We start from the raw sequence: 20,175 nt of genomic DNA on the forward strand, positions 1-20,175 counted from the left end.
TGGCCCACCTAGGCGCAAGCACTCTCTAAGCCCTAGCCGCGCATCGAGATTACCAAGTTATAGCCCATGGATGTGACTCTCATATCACTCCTCCCCGATGACAAGCCTTTCAAGGACGCATCTTGCTTTATCTAGGCATGCATGTTTCCCTCCTGAAGCTTGAGTTCCAGCCAAGCCGTGTTGTAACAGCTACATCCCCATGTTCATGGCCATTGTTGGTGGCACGCTTAGGAGAATTTATTGGGCTAAAGAAGTGATCATTTGCATCGATGACCTCCAGGCCAGACTCCTTCATGTGCGACCTGTCTAGCAAGGACGTCGTGGCCATCAAGAAGCTTTTCATTTGCAACATGTCAGTGGTTGCCTCCCAGGAAGATCACGACGCGCTGATTACGGAGGCTTGCTAGCCCCCTAGGTCGCGCTTCTACGAGGCCTTAATTCCGCCACCGCAATGTAATGCGCTCCATGTTGTTCGCGACGAACACATCTCCCATCTCTGGGTTGAGGAGACAAGCTGGTTGCAATTCATGATTCATCCTTAAGGCTTCTTGGCCCAGGTTCCGAGTATCTTCTCTTGCCGGCCAATTCCAAGGAACTTTCTACGGGAGCCTCCACACCTTCGCCCTCTCCATTTGTCTCAGGCACCGCCTTAGGGCTAGTTCTTTTGAGTTGTGGCTTATGTATGTATAACCTGCTCTGGAAACAAGCCCAGATAAGCCGATGTGAAAATAGGGCCTTGAGAATAAGCCAGCCAATTCTTTTCAGGTCATGTCTCTTCAGCTTAAATTGTGATATACCCAATGAGAAGTTTGTAATGCCCCTGGACTGTAATCCCATTCTAATTAAACGATATTGAGTTATTTTTAGCATTTTGCGGCCCATGTGAACATACATCAATTTTCAAACATCATGAAATGTTATAGTCGATCAAATGGAATATCATTGTCTCACATACGGGTCCTTGAGAATATGTCATGAATAAGGAAGATCTCAGAAGTATTACATGGTTCTCTCAACAAAAGCATACACCATAAAGCTAACCATCAAGGAAAGACACTCGCAACAATAGCACGTTTGGTACCTATATTACCTTAATCGATGGGAGCAAAGTGATGAGACGTGCTCTCATTGTGAACATAAGGTACATTCTCAATTGTGTCGAAAAGCAGCCATAGAAGGCCAAACATAAACTTTTCCTTGAAGCTCGAGACTCAATACTCGAAGAGCACCATCTACCCAAAGTCACCTTGTGCTACAGCCATAATTTTCCGAATAAGACGGGGACACGCACCATGATCACGGGATTTAAATTCAAACCGTTCTATGGCATCCACTCCAAGAGATCGCCCCTCGCGAGCATATGCTGACACATCTTGCACACACGTGCTTAAACAACTATTCCAGGGAATCAAAAAACCAATAGAATACGAGAAGAATTTCTTTCTTAAAGGTTGTTCAATCATTTTTTTTAAACAGGCTCACCCATTTTGTCCTACCATATGTGCAGTTTCCACGTAGAAGAGGAATCCAACTATCTAACCCTGTTGGGCGTGTAGTTTTTGGCAAGGGCAACAAAAATGGCAAAGTTCACCAAAGTGATGGTGACAATGAGCAGAAAGAAGTAATCTAGATGTCCATTATCTAATTCCGATGGAAACCATCCCAATGGGACGGACTAGAAGTAGAAGGCCATCGACATGCCCTTCATCGTCTCCAGCGACTGGTCATAGAAGAACTGCAGCTGCCCCACAAAGAGCGATGCATCCGAAGGAACATAGGCGAGCTTCACCTTCCTAGGACAAACAGGTGCTCGGGCTCACAACCAGCAGCTTGGGTGAGGCCAACAGGACAAGTTGTTGCTCCTGTTGGGCTCAGGCCAACTACGCGCCGCCTCGGAGATCATTGGTTGTAAAATGTGCAAATAACAGTGGCATAACGGTGGTAGTTGGATATACCTTTTCGTTTTTAAGTGAGCTACTGCGGGAAGCCACCCTACCCCCATCTTAGTTCCATTGTGAAGGAGGTACACCTGAAAATAAGTTAAGCCCAACACTCCAAAACGAGTTTTTTTGAACTTTTGGCTTAATTTAGTAGTTAAGTACTATAAGCTGCAAAAGAACCGGCCCTTAGTGGCTCTCGACCGTATATGGTCCTTCCCCTAATGCATATCGCCTTGCCTTATTCCAAGAGTCGCGGGAACTGTGCTCCTCTCACCCTGGTCCTTGGATTGTAACCAACAACTTCAACCTGATCTACTAGGCAGGGTATAAGAATAACACTAACCTAGACAGAAGATGGATGGCCAGATTCCACCGTTTCCTCGATGACCTCGAGCTTTGCGAGATAGACCTCATCGAGCAGCCCTACACTTGGAGCAATTAGAGATGGTCACCGACCTTGGTGTGGCTGGACCGCTTGTTCTGCTCGATGGACTGGGAATAACGACACCCTAGTTGCTTGTTCTGGGTTGGATTCTCCATGGTGTCAAATCACTACCCAATTATTATGCACAACCTGCTTTTGACGCCTAGGGCTCACAAGTTCCACTTTGAGGATATCTAACCTAAGTTTGATGGCTTCCACCAGGTGGTTGCGATGACTAGAATGTGATACCGCACCTTGACCCAATCCAGCATTTGGGTGTCATCAGTGGCGGATCTAGGATTTGAAGACAGGGTGGTCCTTCTAATTTTTTTTTGCATCTACGCCACATAGAAATCCTGTATGCTTATATCTTCATAGCATGTCTACGAAAGCAGTGTCCATTGTCGTCTTCATTATTCAATAATTTTGCAATAATAACTTTCTTTTATCAAACATAATGACATAATTGAATAAAAATGATGTGCAAAATTATTTGGACTATGTGGTTGTCGATTCGTGTCCTGGACAGTGGATAGCACAACAAAGAACAAACTCTAAATCAATTGGGGATTTGGTAGTGGGCGACCTCAAATCTGACAACCACCAGAGTGCTAGAGACCTGAGATGTGCTCCGAGCGCCGGGCGGCCAGGGGCAAGGCCACAGCCCGCAGGGGTGGGGTGGGGTGGGTGTGGGGGAGGCTTGTGGGTGTCCGGGCGAGCGGCGAGGCAGACATGGGTCGCGGGGAAGCGGCGAGGCGGGCGGAGACAGAAGCGGCTGGGCATCGTGGACGGGAAGGCTCGATGTGGTGTAGACGTGAAGTGGTGGCTGCGGGGGGCGTGCGTTGTTGCTTGTTGGGTCAAGTGTGATTGGGCTTTTCTTTTTCTCTCTGGCCCATCTCTAACTGCATAGGTATAAAGGCCGGACCAAAATTCCAGGGTGGGCCGCGGCCCACCCTGGCCACCCTGTAGCTCCGCCCCTGGGTGTCATTGCTAAAAGTACGGCCAACGCTTTGCAATCATTGATCAATCAAACATTCCTAGCATCAAGCTACAACTACTCATGGCCGAAGAAATCATCTTCCTGCTCAACGCGGTGCAACAGTCTCGATAGTTCCCCCTAAGGAGTTCGTCCTATGCAAAGAGTTAAAGCTTAAGTTGCTTGGTTTGGCATCCCTCAAGCGTACAATCGCCAGCCAGCGCTCCCACGAGGACCAAATGTTGGCCACAGAAGACGCGAGCACACGCTACTTCCACAACCATGTGTCATTGCCACTGCAAAAACCACGTGGTCACCATTGTCTACGACGGTGTTGTCTCCTTGACGCACGAGGATAAGGAGATGCTAGTAGACTACCTGACAATCACAAGTGCACCGTCCCTCTTCAGGCAGTTTTACGAGCTCTATGCTTAGCCTCGTCGAGCTCATCGACACCCTTAGCGTCTTGTAACTAAAGAGGGAAATCTCGATCAAGATCAAGCACTTTCGCCCGATATATTTGTCGTATAGCTTTGGCAGGTTTTTTCAAAGCCACTTGATCTTTGCGTCGTACATTGACTCCTTAGGTTGATCAAGGAAAACCAGAGCGCCTTCATTCACGGCAGCTCCATTCACGACTACTTCCATATGGTTTAGCTAACCACCAAGGGCGAAATTGGTCCTAGGGCAACTAGGGCTATAGCCCCAGGGGTGGCCCAACAAGTGCAGATACCTCTATTGGTATTTTTCTTCAGAATTTAGTGTTATAGAGGCCCAGCCCCAAGTTTCAGCGATGGACATGCACTTTCTTAGCCCTCTCTTGATCCGCCAATCGCTAATGGAAAGAAGAATGGCCCAACGAACATTCAACTCGCCTAATCGAAGAAGATCTCGCTCGGTCAGAAATAAACCCTGAATTATAGCTGTGTCGCTTCCCCTCGTCAAGGCGGCTCGTCGCTAATCGCAGAGCAGCCTCTGCCACGCGCCTTGGCCCTAACAATCTGCTTCGCTACCTCTCAATTGCCCACACCAAACCAGGTTATTATCTAATGGTTCCTCTGTTCATTGCATAATTTTTTCTAATACATACAATGACCTGAACAGGTAATTTCTACCACGCATTTATATCTATTTATGAATTTTCATGTATATTTATGAGTTTTCTCTTGTTTTTATTATTTAAGGAGTTTATATTTCCTACGCATCATGAATATGTAGTGTATTTATGGCATGCATTGTTACATGTGGTATAATAGTCTTGGCTGTTTTTTTGTAGCAGCTTAGTTTTAGCCCTAGGCTTTGGAAAATCTTGATTCCACCTCTGCTCACCGCCACTTCCTTGCACATCAGATGCCCAGGCTCAAGGTTGACATTGTGAAGGCATTTTGTTCAGTCTCATAGCCCTTCCTCCTACAGGTCCTGCGACACACTGGCTTTGGTGCTAGATTCATCAAGTTGGTCTGCATTATCCTGTAGTCGGTGTCCTGAAAAATCCTACATAACAGGGGGCCGGAAGGCATGTTCTTCACCGTCGTCGTTTGTGGCAAGCCAACCCCTTTCGCCGCTGTTGTTTCTTATTTGTAGGGCATAGGCCTGTTGGAGCTATTGTGTTGTAGTGGCATCAAACATCCCACGTCATTGTACGTTGCCGACGTGGTTGCCCTCCTGTCTCCAACATGCGGCAAACTAATCTTGGGAGTGTTAGGAATAAGCAACTTGTATTCCCATAAGGTCATAGACCGATATATATACATGTACAGGTGTGGAACATATGCAGGAAATCCTTTATACAACGGGATAAATACAAAGGGGTACATGACTTATATTATAACTCTAACACCCCCCCCCTCAAACTCATGGTGGATGAAAAACACTGAGTTTGGAGAGATAAAAGCCATGTTGTGCTCTAATCTGGGCCTTCGTCAGGAAATCCGCCAACTGTAACTCGGAAGGCACATACTGAAGAGCAATAACCTGATCATGCACACCAGCGCGCACATAGAAAGCATCAACACCAATATGCTTGGTGAGCTCATGCTTCACAGGATCGCGCGCAATGCTGATAGCACCTGTACTGTCGGATAAGAGCAGAGTCGGTGTAGTGACAGAAACACCAAAATCCTGAAGTAACCACCGTAACCAAGTCACCTCTGCCGTCAAAAGCGCCATTGCTCGCAACTCAGCCTCGGCACTCGAACGGGAAACTGCAAGCTGTTTCTTCGTCTTCCAGGCAATGAGAGAACCACCAAGAAAAACACAGTAAGCAGAAAGTGAACGGCGATCTGAAGGATCACTAGCCCACGTAGCATCCGAATAGGCCTGAAGCTGTAAAGAATTGGAGCGAGGAAAGAATAGACGGTGAGAGATCGTGCCTCGAAGATATCGGAGAACACGAAGGAGATGACTATAGTGAACCGAGGTGGGAGCAGAAACAAACTAACTCAGAATATGAACCGGGTAAGAGATGCCCGGACGAGTGACAGCTAGATAGACAAGACTGCCAACAAGATGACGATATCGCGTCGGGTCAGGGAGAGGATCACCATCAGTAGCACGGAGGTGAACATTGAGCTCCATAGGAGTCTCAACAACACGCTCGTCAGTAAGAGCAGCACGAGCAAGAAGATCCTGGATATACTTTTCCTGGGATATAAAAAAGCCATCAGAGGTAGAAGAGACTTCAATCCCAAGAAAGTAGCGAAGAGGTCCAAGATCAGACATAAGAAACTGCTCACTAAGACGGGCCTTTACAAAGGCAATACACTCGGGGTCATCCCCCGTGATGATCATGTCATCAACATAGAGAAGAAGAAGAGTCCGACCACGAGGAGAAAGGTGAATAAACAATGCTGGATCATGAGCACTTGCTGAAAAACCAGCAGCAATGATCACAGAGGCAAAGCGCTCAAACCAGGCGCGGGGGGCTTGCTTAAGGCCATAGAGAGAGCGACGAAGACGACATACCATGCCATCAGGAACAGAATACCCAGGTGGTGGCTGCATGTACACCTCCTCACGCAGCTCACCATTAAGAAAGGCATTCTTAACATCGAGTTGAGATATAGACCAGTGGCGTGCAGAGGCAACGGCAAGAAGTGTACGAACAGTAGTCATATGGGCCACAAGAGCAAAAGTCTCGTCATAATCACGACCGTGCTCCTGCTGAAAACCACGAGCCACAAGACGAGCTTTGTGACGCTCAAGAGAACCATCGGAGCGAGTCTTAACCTTGTAGACCCACTTACAAGTGATCGGACGGACTCCGGGAGGAAGAGAAACAAGATCCCAGGTACCAATGCGTTCAAGAGCAGCAATCTCCTCTGCCATCGCAAACTGCCATTCAGGATGAACAACAGCCTGACGGTAAGAAGTCGACTCAAGAATAGCAGCACCAGCGGTGGGAAATCCAAAGCGATCAACAGGCGAACGAGGACGAGAACGCAAGCCATAAGTAGGCTGAGAGGAAGATGACGACTCATCCACAGAGGCATCGACTGGTCGTGGACGACGAGTGTAATGCTGAGGAAAAGATGGAATAATAGAAGGAGGAATCGTCAAGGTAGAATCAGGGGGTGGCGACGAAGTCACCGGAGATGAAGGTGTAGAATCCGGTGACATACTGGGAGAGGAGACCGGGGAGGAAGTCATCGGAGATGAAGATGGAGAACCAGGGGACATGCTAGGCGAGGAGACCGGGGAGGATGGTGGCTGCAAATCAACTAGAGGTGGAGAAGGAGAGGAAGTGGAACGGAGAGGTACAGGCTCGACGGGGGTGATAGATGAGTCAGGAAAAGTGAGAAAAGAGATATCATGCACTGAAAAAGTCGAGGAAGATGGGCGTGGGTAGAAGGGACGAGACTCATCAAAAGTCACATCTCGAGAGATACGCATCCGACGACTGATAGGATCCCAACAACGATAGCCCTTATGCTCATCACTGTAGCCTAAGAAGACACACTCAACAGACTGAGCGGTCAGTTTGGTGCGTTCGCGAGAGGCAAGAACATAGCAAACACAACCAAACGAGCGAAGCATCGAATAATCGGGAGAACGATCAAAAAGTCGCTCAAAAGGAACACCACCCTGTAGAGCAGCGGAAGGCTGTATATTGATAAGATAGGTGGATGTGGAGACGGCCTCAGCCCAAAAATGAGGCGGGAGAGAGGCAGCAATCATCAATGCACGAGCCGTCTCAAGAAGATGTCGATGCTTTCGCTCAGCCACACCATTCTGAGCATGAGCACCAGGACAAGAGAATTGAGAGAGAGTCCCTTGCTCAGCAAGAACACCATGCAACATCTTAGAGATATACTCGCCAGCGGAGTCAGCACGAAAAACACGAATGGGTGAAGAGAACTGAGTATGAACCATGGCAGCAAAATGCTTATAAATAGACAACACCTCAGAACGAGAAGTCATGAAATAAAGCCATGTGTAACGAGAGAAATCATCTATGAAAATAATATAGTATTTATGACCACCTTTCGAAGCGAAAGGGGCCGGACCCCATACATCAGAATGGACTAAATCGAAAGGACGCTTGGACACTGACTCACTATGTGAATAGGGTAACTGAATCTGCTTACCAAGACGACAACTCTGACACTCTAAAGAGACATCTCCTGAGACAGACCCCAGAAGACCTCGACGAACTAAAGAAGACAACCGAGAACCACACAGATGACCAAGTCGATGATGCCACTGCTGGAAGGAACCAGTAACGGAGGCAACAGAAGCGGAAGAACTGGCGATGGTGGTGGCAGCGGAAGGAACATGAAGCCAGTCCAACTCCCAAAGACCCTGAGAATCACGGCGGCGAGGGCCAGCCCCAACCAGAGTGTGCGTGCGACGGTCCTGGACAGAACAAGAGTCAACGTCAAGGATGACGCGACAACCAGAATCAGTAAGTTGACCAGCAGAAAACAGATTCATGGTAAGTCGAGGAACATGAGCAACATCAGGAACAGAATAAGGAGTGGTAAGATTGCCTCTACTAGCAACAGAAAGTGGAGTACCATCAGCAGTGAAGACATGAACAAGAGAATCCAGTGATCAAAGAGAGGACAAAGTGGAAGAATGAGAAGACATATGAAAGGAAGCTCCAGAGTCCAGAACCCATGGGGATGTACCTGACTGTGTAGAGGGTGATTGCTCAGTGCGGGAAGCATCAGTCACAGAACCAGCAGTACCCGTCAAGGAAGAACCTGAAGCCGCGAGCAGACGCTTAAGTCTCAGAATATCCTGTTCAGTCAAAACAACGGCTGAAGCTGTCGAGGTAGATGACGAAGTCCCTGAAGATGATGATCGCGCCTTGCGCAGGTGTTTCTTCTTCGTGTAACACTGAGACTCAAGATGACCATCATTGTTGCAATAGTCGCAATGTGGACGGGGGCGACCCGAGCCTCTAGAAGGAGTGGACAAGAGCGACGGAGCACTCGAGCGAGAGGGGTTCGGTGCAGCAGGTGGCGTAGGAGCACGAGTAGCGAGCACAGAGGGAACCTCCAGCAAACCAGCACCACGTAAGCGAGTCTCCTCAGCACGAATCTCAGGAAGCGCCTCCATGAGAGAAATACGGCCACGAGCAAACAACTGAGCACGCCGGGGCTCAAACTCCTTACGGAGCCGAGACAGAAACTCATAGACGCGATGAAACTCCAAATTGGCCTGGACAGCCTGGCAACAGGGGCAGGTACGACAACCAGCACTGCGGAGAGAATCAAGCTGGCGCCAGATAGCAGAACTCTGTGCATAGAAGTCATCAACAGTAGAGTCACCCTGCTGAAGAGCATGCTCCTGACGGACCACAAAAAGATATAAGGCATCACCAGAGGGCTGATAGCGCTGACGAAGACGGGTCCACATCTCAAAGACAGTAGGAAGACCCAGAAACTCAGAAGCAAACTGAGGCAGAACACTAGCAGTGAGAACAGCTGCAGCACGAGCATCATCAAGCCACTGGGTGTAAACAGACAGAGCACCATGATACGTCTGAAGAGCCTCCTCATAAGCCAAAACCCTCTCATCATAAGCACGATCAGCAGCCTCATCAGCAAGCTTAGCCGCATCCTTGGCGGCCTGATTAGCATCCGGAGGAAGAACCGGTGGAGTCGGCGGAATAGGAGCCACCGGAGGAACCGGACGTGGCGGACAGCAGACCTCGCCAGAAAGAACACCCCAGAGACGGATGCCACGCATGTGAATGCGCATGAAGCCAGTGAACTCAGTGTAGTTAGTACCATCGAAGATCACCGGACAGCGAGGGACAGCAACATAGCCCGATGCAGCAGACATTTTTTTTGTCAACGACTGCGTGGAAGCCCGATCCGATCTGGAGGGCAGAATCGAGCAGCTAGGCGGTGGGATCTGATCTGGAAAGAAGTAGAGGCGAGCAGGAAGATGAGCGCCTCATCACTTGAAGCTGGCTGCAGCTGGGCGATGGGAATCGACGACTGAGACGACTGGAGGCCCGGCGGTTGGAGGCGATTTTGATCTGGAGCGGGGCCTGGAGCACATCGATCACGGGAGGTCGTGGTGAGCGCTTCTATCTGCAGCGGAACGGGGAGGAGAAGGAGATCGAGGAAGACTTCGATCAGGAGATCAATCACACGAGGCTGGTTGGAGATCGAGCGGGACTGCTTAGATCGGGATGGATCAACCGCACGAGTTGCAGCGTGCAAAAAAATTGACCTAGCTCTAATACCATGTTAGGAATAAGCAACTTGTATTCCCATGAGGCCATAGACCGATATATATACATGTACAGGTGAGGAACATATGCAAGAAACCCCTTATACAACGGGATAAATACAAAGGGGTACATGACTTATATTATAACTCTAACAGGGAGGACTTGTGCTCTAGCTCTTTGGCGGGCTTATGCACCAATTTGGAGACAAGAGGACAAGTGCTCCATCTCAAAAAAAAGAGAAGTGCCCATCGCGCCAATCCATTTGCGGCGACCTTGAGCTTCAAGTAACCAGAAAAGGCTTCCCATGTGCCTTCTCGCTGCTCCCGTGCACCTACGTCAGCCTCCCCTTATTGTTCAAGAAAATTTGCAAGGTCCACCTGCAGCCTCTTCTGGACAAAGTTCTCAATCGTATCAACCGCATCCCCACATGGATCCTAATCTGCTCGACATTGGAGGTTGGCTCATGCTGGTCAAAACGGTGCTTCTCTCCATCCAAGTTTGTGAATTAACATGTTTTTTTTAAGTTTGGCGACTTAATTCAACATGTCCTTTACTAGAAATGGAACTAGGAAATTAGGAGGATTATCCCTTTAGACCTCACAAAATCTCAATGAAACTAAAGCGAGCAAGTTCATGTGAAACCTCAATTGCTTCTTGTCCATAGTGTCATATAGTCGCCCTATCAAAGCTACTCGGCATGTCTCTTGCCCACAGCGCCTTATAGTCAACATCGCACCAAAAGCACGATACTCCGACGGGTTATGGATAGTTCGAACAATATCCAATGAGTCGGTCTCCACCACGGGGTAGTTGATGCCCATTCCTTATATTAATTCGAGACCCATCAGAACTACTTCAGCTTTAAACAAAGGAACGTTGAGGGCCTGTTGCTTGTATCTACATGTATAGCTGCTATAAAGCCACTAGTTCAGTCACATAGAAGAACCCCGAGGCCCAATTACATCCATTACCATGGAATGAGGTGCCCGCATTGAGATTGAAACTGTCCAATGCTGGCCAAGACAATTTCTGAATCAAGGCTATTGCTCACGCCTTCCGAGCAATGGAGTTTGCAACTAACACCCTGATGCTCATCGTGGCACACCCTGCCAATCCTGCCTTTGCCTCATGTATGATGTGTCGACGCTCCGACTAGATATACCAACAGGCGACCATTATCATCCTTGAACGTTAGTCCCCCTAGCTTCTCTACACATAACTCCTCCGAGATAATAGAGCCCGACATGTCCATTGATGTTGCAAACTCGATACTAATACAAAAACGGGCAATAGAAGCGGCCATGTGAAGTGGTTGTGAGCCAAGAGATTGAAACCGCCTGTAATACCCACACCGAAGGTGGTTATTCTTGTTATAGAAAGCACGAGAGACAGTTAGAATTCCAAAACCGCCTGCAAGAAAACGTTGAGGCGCTTGTTATGTTGAAACCACTTCTAGTTTCTCACCAGCGCATGTGGTTTGTTTTCTGTTTCAAAACTGCCTACGGTGGGTGAGTACCTCAAGGCGCAACCTTCCCCTTCCCTTTGTGCACATCACTCCACCGACTACATCTCACACATGCACCTTCCCTTCGCACTTGGTGCTTGTGAGCCTGCGACCTCGTCTCCACGGACTTCTACAACCGGCACTAGTCGTGCTACACGGCCTCCTCTAGCAGCTTACACAGGTGGTGGTGGCCACTCCTCTTTTGGTGATTCTACATCAACCACTTCAACGATTGCACGACTCCGACAACTACTTACTGCTTCTGGTTCTTCAACGCCTGGCACTTCTTCATCGACCTCTTCAGTTGAGCCCCTGACTACGCTGGAGATTACAAGACTTTAATGTCTGCTAGATGCTTCTTTTAGTTCTCCATCGACAGTTCTACAGGTAATAAGAGACCACTTTTTACACAGCCAGGTACATTTCCTTCGATCCTTGGTACTAGTGCATCTTTTCATATGACTCACAATTATTCCAGTTTGTCCTCCATCCAAACCTCTCGATTCTCATGTTAGTGTTCTTACTGCTGATGGTACTTCCCTCCCAAACCTCTCATGTTAGTGTTCCTTGACTTACCACATTTCAGGTCGTTAGATTGTCGACTCTGGTTGTAGAGGCATTCTCAACTTTGACTCGTGTTCTGATTAGGATCATCAGATGGGTGATCTACATGGTGCTGGCCCTCGGCATTCTGATTCCCAAGGCCCCTAGGAGCTTGACTGTTTCATCTTCCCTCCGCTGCCCATCGCCACGAGTCTCTTCGCCTCTGCTACCTTGACTATCGGCTCTTTGTGGCATCATCATCTTGGTCACTTGTGTGTCTCTCGGTTCCCATCCTCAGTTTGACGCCGTCTTCTTGGATCTGTCCATAGCGGTGTATTTAGACTGTTAGGTTTGTCGACTTGTAAACAAGTTCTGTTACCTTATCCTCATAGCGAGACTATGATTCAACGTCCTTTCGATCTTGCTTGCTTTGATGTTTGGGGTCCAGCTCCCTTTGCCTCGAAAGGAGCCATTGTTACTATATTATTTTTATAGATGATTTCTCGACACACGATATATATGCCTTCTTGTAGTAAGGTCTTATCTACGGTCTGACGTTTGCCGCCACGGTTCATACCTAGTTTTCCACTCCTACCTGTGTCCTCCGTGCAGATTCGTATGACTCTCATTTGCTAGGCGTAGTCTTTGCTGAGTAGGGCGCACTTGCTCGTTTCTCTTGTCCTGGTGCTCATGCTCAGTGTATTGATGAGCGCAAGCATCATCACCTTGTTAAGGCAGTTCATGCGTTGGTTATGGTCGCCTCTATTCCGTCTCACTTTTGGGTTGACGTTGTTTCTACTTCCACCTATCTCATCAACATTCAACCTCCCTCTGCTTTGTAAGGAAACATCCCTCTCGAGCGTCTTTCTGGTCGTTCTAGTGACTACTCAATGCTTCATTTGTTTGGTTGTGTTTGCTATGCTCTTCTTGGGCCCCGTGAACTCATCAAACTGACTGCTCAGTCCGTTGAATGTGTCTTAGGTTATAGTGATGAGCACAAGGCTGCGTCACTTTGACTTTTTGATGTGTTGGGATCTTCTCAGTCGTCGGCTGCGCATTTCTTATGGATGTGACTTTTGATGAGTCTCATCCTTCCTGCCCATGTCTATCCTCTCATTTGGACTCCCCATTGAGGATATTTCTGTCCTCACTTTTCCCGAAACACCTACACTCACGCACTGTCCTCGTCCATGCATCCCACCGCGCATCCCTCCGCATCTTCCCATAATATTGTTGTAGACCCCATGCCATCGTCACCTGAGACTTCCTCACCTCGCTCGTCCCCCGAGGCTTCTCCCATTAATCCCACTCATCCTCTTCTTTACCACATTGGTCGTCTGCGTGTTGTGGATTCTTCTGATGCGCCATCTCCCTCGACTACCATGCCTCCTATTGGCAACGCACCGCCTCTAGATCAACTTATTGCTTTCGCGCTCGCCTACATCTTCCTATTAACCGCTACAATTATTCTGGCGTCGCTCTTCTCAAGACGACTTCTTACCGTGATGTTGTTCATCTTGAACGACATACCATGGCAGAGGAAATTGCTGCTCGTGAGCTCACCGGCACATGGGATCTCATTTCCCTTCCTCCCCATGCTCGTCCCATCACTTGTAAGTGGGTCTACAATCTTAAGACCGATTGTTTTCTTGAGCATTACAAAGCTCGTCGTGTGGTCCGTGGCTTTCAGCAGGAATATGGCCATGACTACGATGAGACATATGCTCTTGTGGCCCACATGACCACTCATCGCACACATCTAGTTGTGGCTTCTATTCGCCACTTGTTTGTCTCTCAGCTTGATGTAAAAATGTCTTTCTTAATGGTGAGTTGCATGAGGAGCTCTACATGTAGCCACCACCGGTATTCTGGTCCTGATGGCATGATTCGTAGTCTTCGTCGTTCTCTCTCTCAATGGCCTTAAAAAATCCCTCGTGCCTGGTTTGAGTGTTTTGTCTTAGTGGTGACTGTGACTGGTTTTCTGACGAGTGCTCATGGTCTTGCACTATATGTCCACCTTTCAACTCGTGACTGGACTCTTCTTCTATATGTCGATGACATGATCATCAATGGCGATGACTCTGAGTACATTGCCTTTGTGAAGGCATATCAGAGTGACTAGTTTCTGATGTCTGATCTTGGTCCACTTTGCTACCTTCTTGGGATCAATGTTTCTACTACCTTTGATGGCTTCTTTATTTCCCGAGAAGTATATCCAAGACCTTGCTCGCATTTCTTTTATTGGTTAGCGCAATGTTGAGACTCCTATGGGAGTTCAACGTCCACCTCAGTGCTTCTGACGACGAGCCTTTGTAAAATCTGACACGCTACCGTCATCTTGTTCGGAGTCTTGTCTATTTAGATGTCACTCTTCCGGACATTCCATATCCCATTCACATTATAAGTCAGTTTGTCTCTACTTCCACTTCTGACACACTACAGTCACCTCCTCCATGTTCTATGATACTTCTGTGGGACTCTTTCTCTCGCCGTCTCTTCCCACGCTAAAGTTTGTCAGTCTGTTTCTGCTTACTGTGTATTTCTTGTTGGTTTTCTCATTGCCTGCAAGAAGAAACATACGTCACTTTCTTTTTCGAGTGCAGATGATGAGTTGCGAGTATGGCTCTTTTGGCCACAGAAGTGACTTGGCTACTTGGCTACAATGGCTGCTTGAGAATGTTGGTGTTTCTGTCACTACACATACTTCTCTCTTGTCAGAGAGAACAAGTAGTATTGTGTGCTACCCTATGAACCATGAGCTCACCAGGCACCAAGCAAATTGGTGTTCATGCTTCCTTCATGTGCCCAAGTGTGCAAGATCAAATTATTGCTCTTTCGTATTTGCCTTCCAATTTATAGTTGGCTGATTTCTTCACAAAGGCCTAGACTAGAGTACAACACGGCTTCTATCTCTCCAAACTAAATGTTGTTGATCCACCATGAGCTTGAGGATTTTGGTGCTTCTATCTCGCCAAAAGAGACAACCACTTCAGACCACAAAGGTTGCACCAAACATCCCACAGATCGCGACCGTGTCGACCGTGCCGACGAACTCGCTACCCTTGTAGCATCAAGACAACACCCATGCAATGTAGATACAGAGACCTGCCCATTAACTGTTGTTGCATCGCCGTCCGAAGTCACTGCCTCGTCATACAACCATCGTCTGAAGTCGCCGCTCCGACATCCAACGAGCCTGACCACAAAGTAACCTAGTCAAACCGGCAATCACGATGGAGAGGGATGTAGCACCACAATGAGGACTTCAAGAAGGAAACAACGTGCAATGTCGTTGTCGTCATTGGCGCGGACCATAATAAGTGCATGGTTTCACAACCACTGAGCCACACAATGTAGCTCAGACTACGTAATGACGGCGCACATATCAGTGCCCTGCCACCGACAACCAAACACACCCACAATAGTTGTGGCACCTCACTCCATAACAACCATGTCATGGCATCCCGAGTAGCAGATCCACTGTAAACACCGGATCTACCCACAACCGTCCACCGTCACAGCTAACGCAAAAGCATAGGGTGGTGGATGATGCCTTTTCTCATCCCAGTGTCCTCTTCCCATCTTCCTCGCTTACCCTATCGCCATACCGTCGTTGTTCGGCTCTGGGTCTAAGGCTGGCTGACGGCAGCGGCAGTCCACTCCCGGCAGCGTTTTCACCTCTTCCCACACCACCCATTTACTCTCCACTGCCTGCAAGTCCAACTAGGCATCCTTTCCCTGCCTGCGAGTTATTCGTGTGCTGCCCTATTCCTACATCATGTGCTCCCATGCAAGTTGTCGTCCTAGTTGCAAGCTCAGGCACCGCCCCCGAACTTACCCAAGGACGCCAAGCGCCCAAGTGCACGTCACTACCTTTCGCCAAGGCTAGGGACGCCCAACAAGGGAATGTGGGATGCGGAACCCGGTCCGTGGCACATAACCCGCAAACAAGGGAAGGACGCCAAGCCAAATCGACAGGGAACAGAGAGTGCAAGGGAGGTATGGGGAAGCGATGAAAACAATATCAAGAGCAACACGCCCTACCATCCTCTGCCTTTTCACTTGAACTTGCAAAGAGGAACCCTGAGCTGAGTTACTCATCCCAATTATGCCCTCACGGTCTTCTATAAGACATGTCACTTCATTTCCCCTGGCACCAAGGGATGGCCCTTGACCGACGCGTGGTTGTCTGTAATCAATAACCTCTTGCAAGGAGGCTTCGTACCAGAATCCCCTAAATTAACATTTGTTTGCATTGGCACTACATGTACATGTATTTTCATAGACAAGGTCAAATCATCTTCCCCCTTGTACATCAGGTCGAGTCATGCCCAGTTTTCCCTCTAGGACCACATTGCCTTCTACTAGCCAGTCCACCTCTTCAATAGGTGGTAATACCACGAGCCTGAGCAATGAACTCATTTCTAGGCTAGAAACGCATGTAAATTGGAACCATCATAAAATCCCCAAACTAAACTCCTTTGGATGATGAACCCCATCCCCACAATGTTCTATAACATGGTCAATCATAATGTATCGTAATCCACGCAAAAAGCAGCATCTTCTTGTATAGCACATGGAACATTAGAGGCATTTTACCTCGCTCAACATTCCCTAAGAACCTCAAAGGGGGCTTCTCTAGCTTGCCCCCTAGCTTGATCTTAATGCGCACTCTTACAAACTTTAATACTAACATCAGGTTGAGTAACACAGATTAAAATTTAGATAAATAGTGCTAGCATCGTTACTAAAATTAATAGATAACTACAATTGTCACTACAAGAACTGTCGTTGTAGTTGACAGAACTTTTTTCTTGCCAGAATGAATGAGCAGAAATTGAAGTCATGTGAGCAAGACATCACTTGTATGCAAGGTGGCTAGTAGCAAATGTACAAAATTAAACCGGACACATTTGTAATGTCGAATATGGGGCGGGATGTGTTTCTCGTTTTAAAACCGACATGGGGTCCACCTAAATGTGATCTCATTCAAAAAGAGGATTGGTCGAGTTTATAAGAAACCGAATCAAAAACCAAACAGAGGGCATGGCAGAAGCAACATAGCCTCATCGACCAAACTACACAAGTAACAATTCCACTAAACGCACAACCCCAGATCCAAAGCGGCACGACTCAAACGCGTTTATACCTTGCTGCACGAAACAATCGTCCTCGGACCACAGACATTGCACCAAACATCCGAGGTCGCTGCCCCGATGTACCAGCCTGATTAAACTCGCATATCACATCGACAGGGCCTGCTAACTCGCTATCCTCATAACAGCAAGACGCCACCCATGTAATGCAAAGCCACATACCTACCCAATAGAACGGTGCTTCTCTCCATCCCGGTTTATCATGCCATCGCCATGCAACTACCTCGGTTACCTATGGCGACCGAGAAGTGCATTTGTGTTTTCCTTTTGGTGGCCTTGAGCAAGGTGTGTCTTCATGTGGAACTTGGCAGCTTCAGGATCTGTGAAACGAGCATCCTCAACTATGCATCGCAGATCCGATGGTTGTGGCAGAAGCGCTCCTGTTGCTTCTAGGCCAAGTTGCCGCCCCCCTATCGAAAACGAGAAACAATCCATGTTCTTCGCACCCACTTCTTCCCGCATCGGTGATGCAAATTCTACCCTTCATGGACCGATACATGGCTGAAGGACGGTCCATCCGGCTCTCGTGCTTGCACTCCTCAACACGATCTTTCCTCAACAAACCATTCGTCGATCCAGGACATCATTGTGCTAACGGTGCAAGTCATCATGGCTACATGCGCCGTCAATTGAGCAACATCACCCTTCAGGACGGCATAGCAGATCGTATGCTTTGAAAGTGGGCATGCATCGTCCGATTACTCCATGTATCATGCATTCTTCCATGGGCTTCTGCTCGTTTCCTGCAACAAGGTGTTGTGAAAAGGCGTGGGCATCCATCAAATTCAAGATCCACATGTGGCTCACTCTGCAACACCATTTAGCACATGTATGGAGTCGAGGGTGGCAGCTTCCATCATACTCCTCAATTACCACACCTGCAACATCATTTACCACATGTATGGAGTCGAGGGTGGCAGCTTCCATCATACTCCTCAATTAACACAGCATGGTACCAAAAGGGCCAAGGACCCCATAAATGTTGGTGTTCCAATCACCAAAATACTTAAACTCGGTCGTGAAAGTGTACTCATCAAGTGGTATGGATTTAACATCCTTTGCGCTGTCCAAAGCCACATGCATGGCAGTGTAAAAAGCAGGGTGACCAAAGGGATCAACATGCAGACCTTAAGCAACACCGCCCAACAAGCTTCGCATGTGGGCTCTCCAATCAATCCTGATAGATCAACTGCCTCAATCCTCCTCCTTGAATTCTGAACTCTGCAACTTATATTGATTTTTTCCGAAAAAGCGCGGTGATTTAGTTTCCGTCGAATAGCCTGATATGCACTCACGGCCTTTTCCGACATGGTGATATGCAACAAGGAACCCTAGTGCACAGACCAGATCCTAGCAGACTAGCACGTGAGAGTAAAAGATCTTTGCTCCCAAGTCAACAATGGAGAATGTCCGGGTGTTCAGCAGGTTAGAGTATAATATATTATAGTTGCGTACCCTTTGTATTTTCCTTGTTATACAAGGAGCTTTTTGTGTATTGTACAACACATGTACATGTATAGCCTATGGCCAACCTAGGAATACGAGTTGCATATTCCTAAAATGGTATTAGAGCATAGGTTTTCTTCCTCGCGCACACAACTTGTGCTCTTCTCTGAATCATTCTTCATCTAAGTTTCCGATCATTTTTTCTCGGGCTAGTACGCTCATGTGCAACCCCACCTCCATGACCCACGCCATTGTCTTTTTCCTAACAACAACCATCGTCACTTTGCTGTCTCCAGATAGGCTTGTCTCTCCTTCGTCGTTCAGGCCTATTTCGCCTGATGGATTCCCATAGGCCGCCGCTCTTGTCATGCCCTTCCGAGCTCGGTACCTCCACCTACATCACGCTCTCCTTGGTGGCCACCTCCCTTGCGCTTGCTACCTCTCCGACATCTCCAGGAGGTCGCGCCTCCTCACCATGTACAGAAGGTCGAGGTCAGAGCCTCGTTGCCATATCCAGGAAGCGGCACCCCGCCGCTGCAGGAGACCGCGCCTCGTCACATCTTCAACTGGTTGGAGCCCAACAGCAATCTCTAAGACGTCCGCTACTACAGGTCACGGTGTCGACTCCCTCGTTTGCTATACGCATGACCTCAACACCAGACTTCATCGTCGGACCTCAGAGCCGGCAGCCTTTCCCGCCGGCTGGCATCTCTAGGGGACCAAGCCCCTCCCTCGTGTGCCCCATACATCGTTCTTCCATGCTCTAGCGCTCTCTTCTTCCGTAAGACAGAGCTAGTTCTCTAAAACAAAAGAGTAAAATAACAAAAAAAAAAGGTACGGTGACTTCATTGGACACAATTTCTCTTGTTTGTCCAGTGATTTTTTTATGGTGTTCATTACACTGACCCGTCTAGCACACGAGTTGTTCATCGGTGCTTGGTGCTCCTCCAGCTAAGACGATGCTTCCGCTGCCCCCGGTGCCTTCCGCAACCTCTGGCGGTGGCTCCATAGTGACACCTCTCGTAACCTCTGCTGACGATGATGGTTGCTCTACATCGAATACCCTCACAACTTTCATCGATAGTGTTGGTGCTCATAACTCCACTGACTACGTCTCGCACAGTGACTTCCATTCGCGCTTGGTGCTTGTGTGCCTGCGACCTCGTCTCCTCCATCGACTTCTACAACCGGTACCGATGGTGCTACACCGCCTCCTCTAGCGGCTTACACAATAGTAGATGGCCACTACCTCTCCGACATCTCTAGGAGGCCGCGCCTCATCGCTATGTACAGAAGATCATCACCTCGCAGCCATCTCCAGCTGGTTGGCGTCCAACCGCAATCTCCAAGACGTTCCCTACTGTAGGTCACGGTTCCCTCTTTTGCTACACGCAGAACCTCAACAACATACTTCGGAGCGGGCAGAATGACTTTAATACATGTAATGATGCGCCGCGTGGCAGTACGTAGTACATGTAATAAAGAAAACACGGTTAAT

The 20,175-nt window shown here is 48.3% G+C and overlaps 1 pseudogene across 1 annotated transcript in view; it reads right to left on the reverse strand.

Moving 5' to 3' along the window:
• LOC125518765 (uncharacterized) overlaps nt 1-20,175 on the reverse strand; it is a 41,138-nt pseudogene that overhangs the window by 14,883 nt on the left and 6,080 nt on the right. The window lies entirely within an intron of this gene.

This window comes from Triticum urartu, chromosome 7A (assembly GCF_056163025.1).
Source record: "Triticum urartu cultivar PI428250 chromosome 7A, HENAU_Tu73, whole genome shotgun sequence".
Taxonomy (NCBI): domain Eukaryota; kingdom Viridiplantae; phylum Streptophyta; class Magnoliopsida; order Poales; family Poaceae; genus Triticum; species Triticum urartu.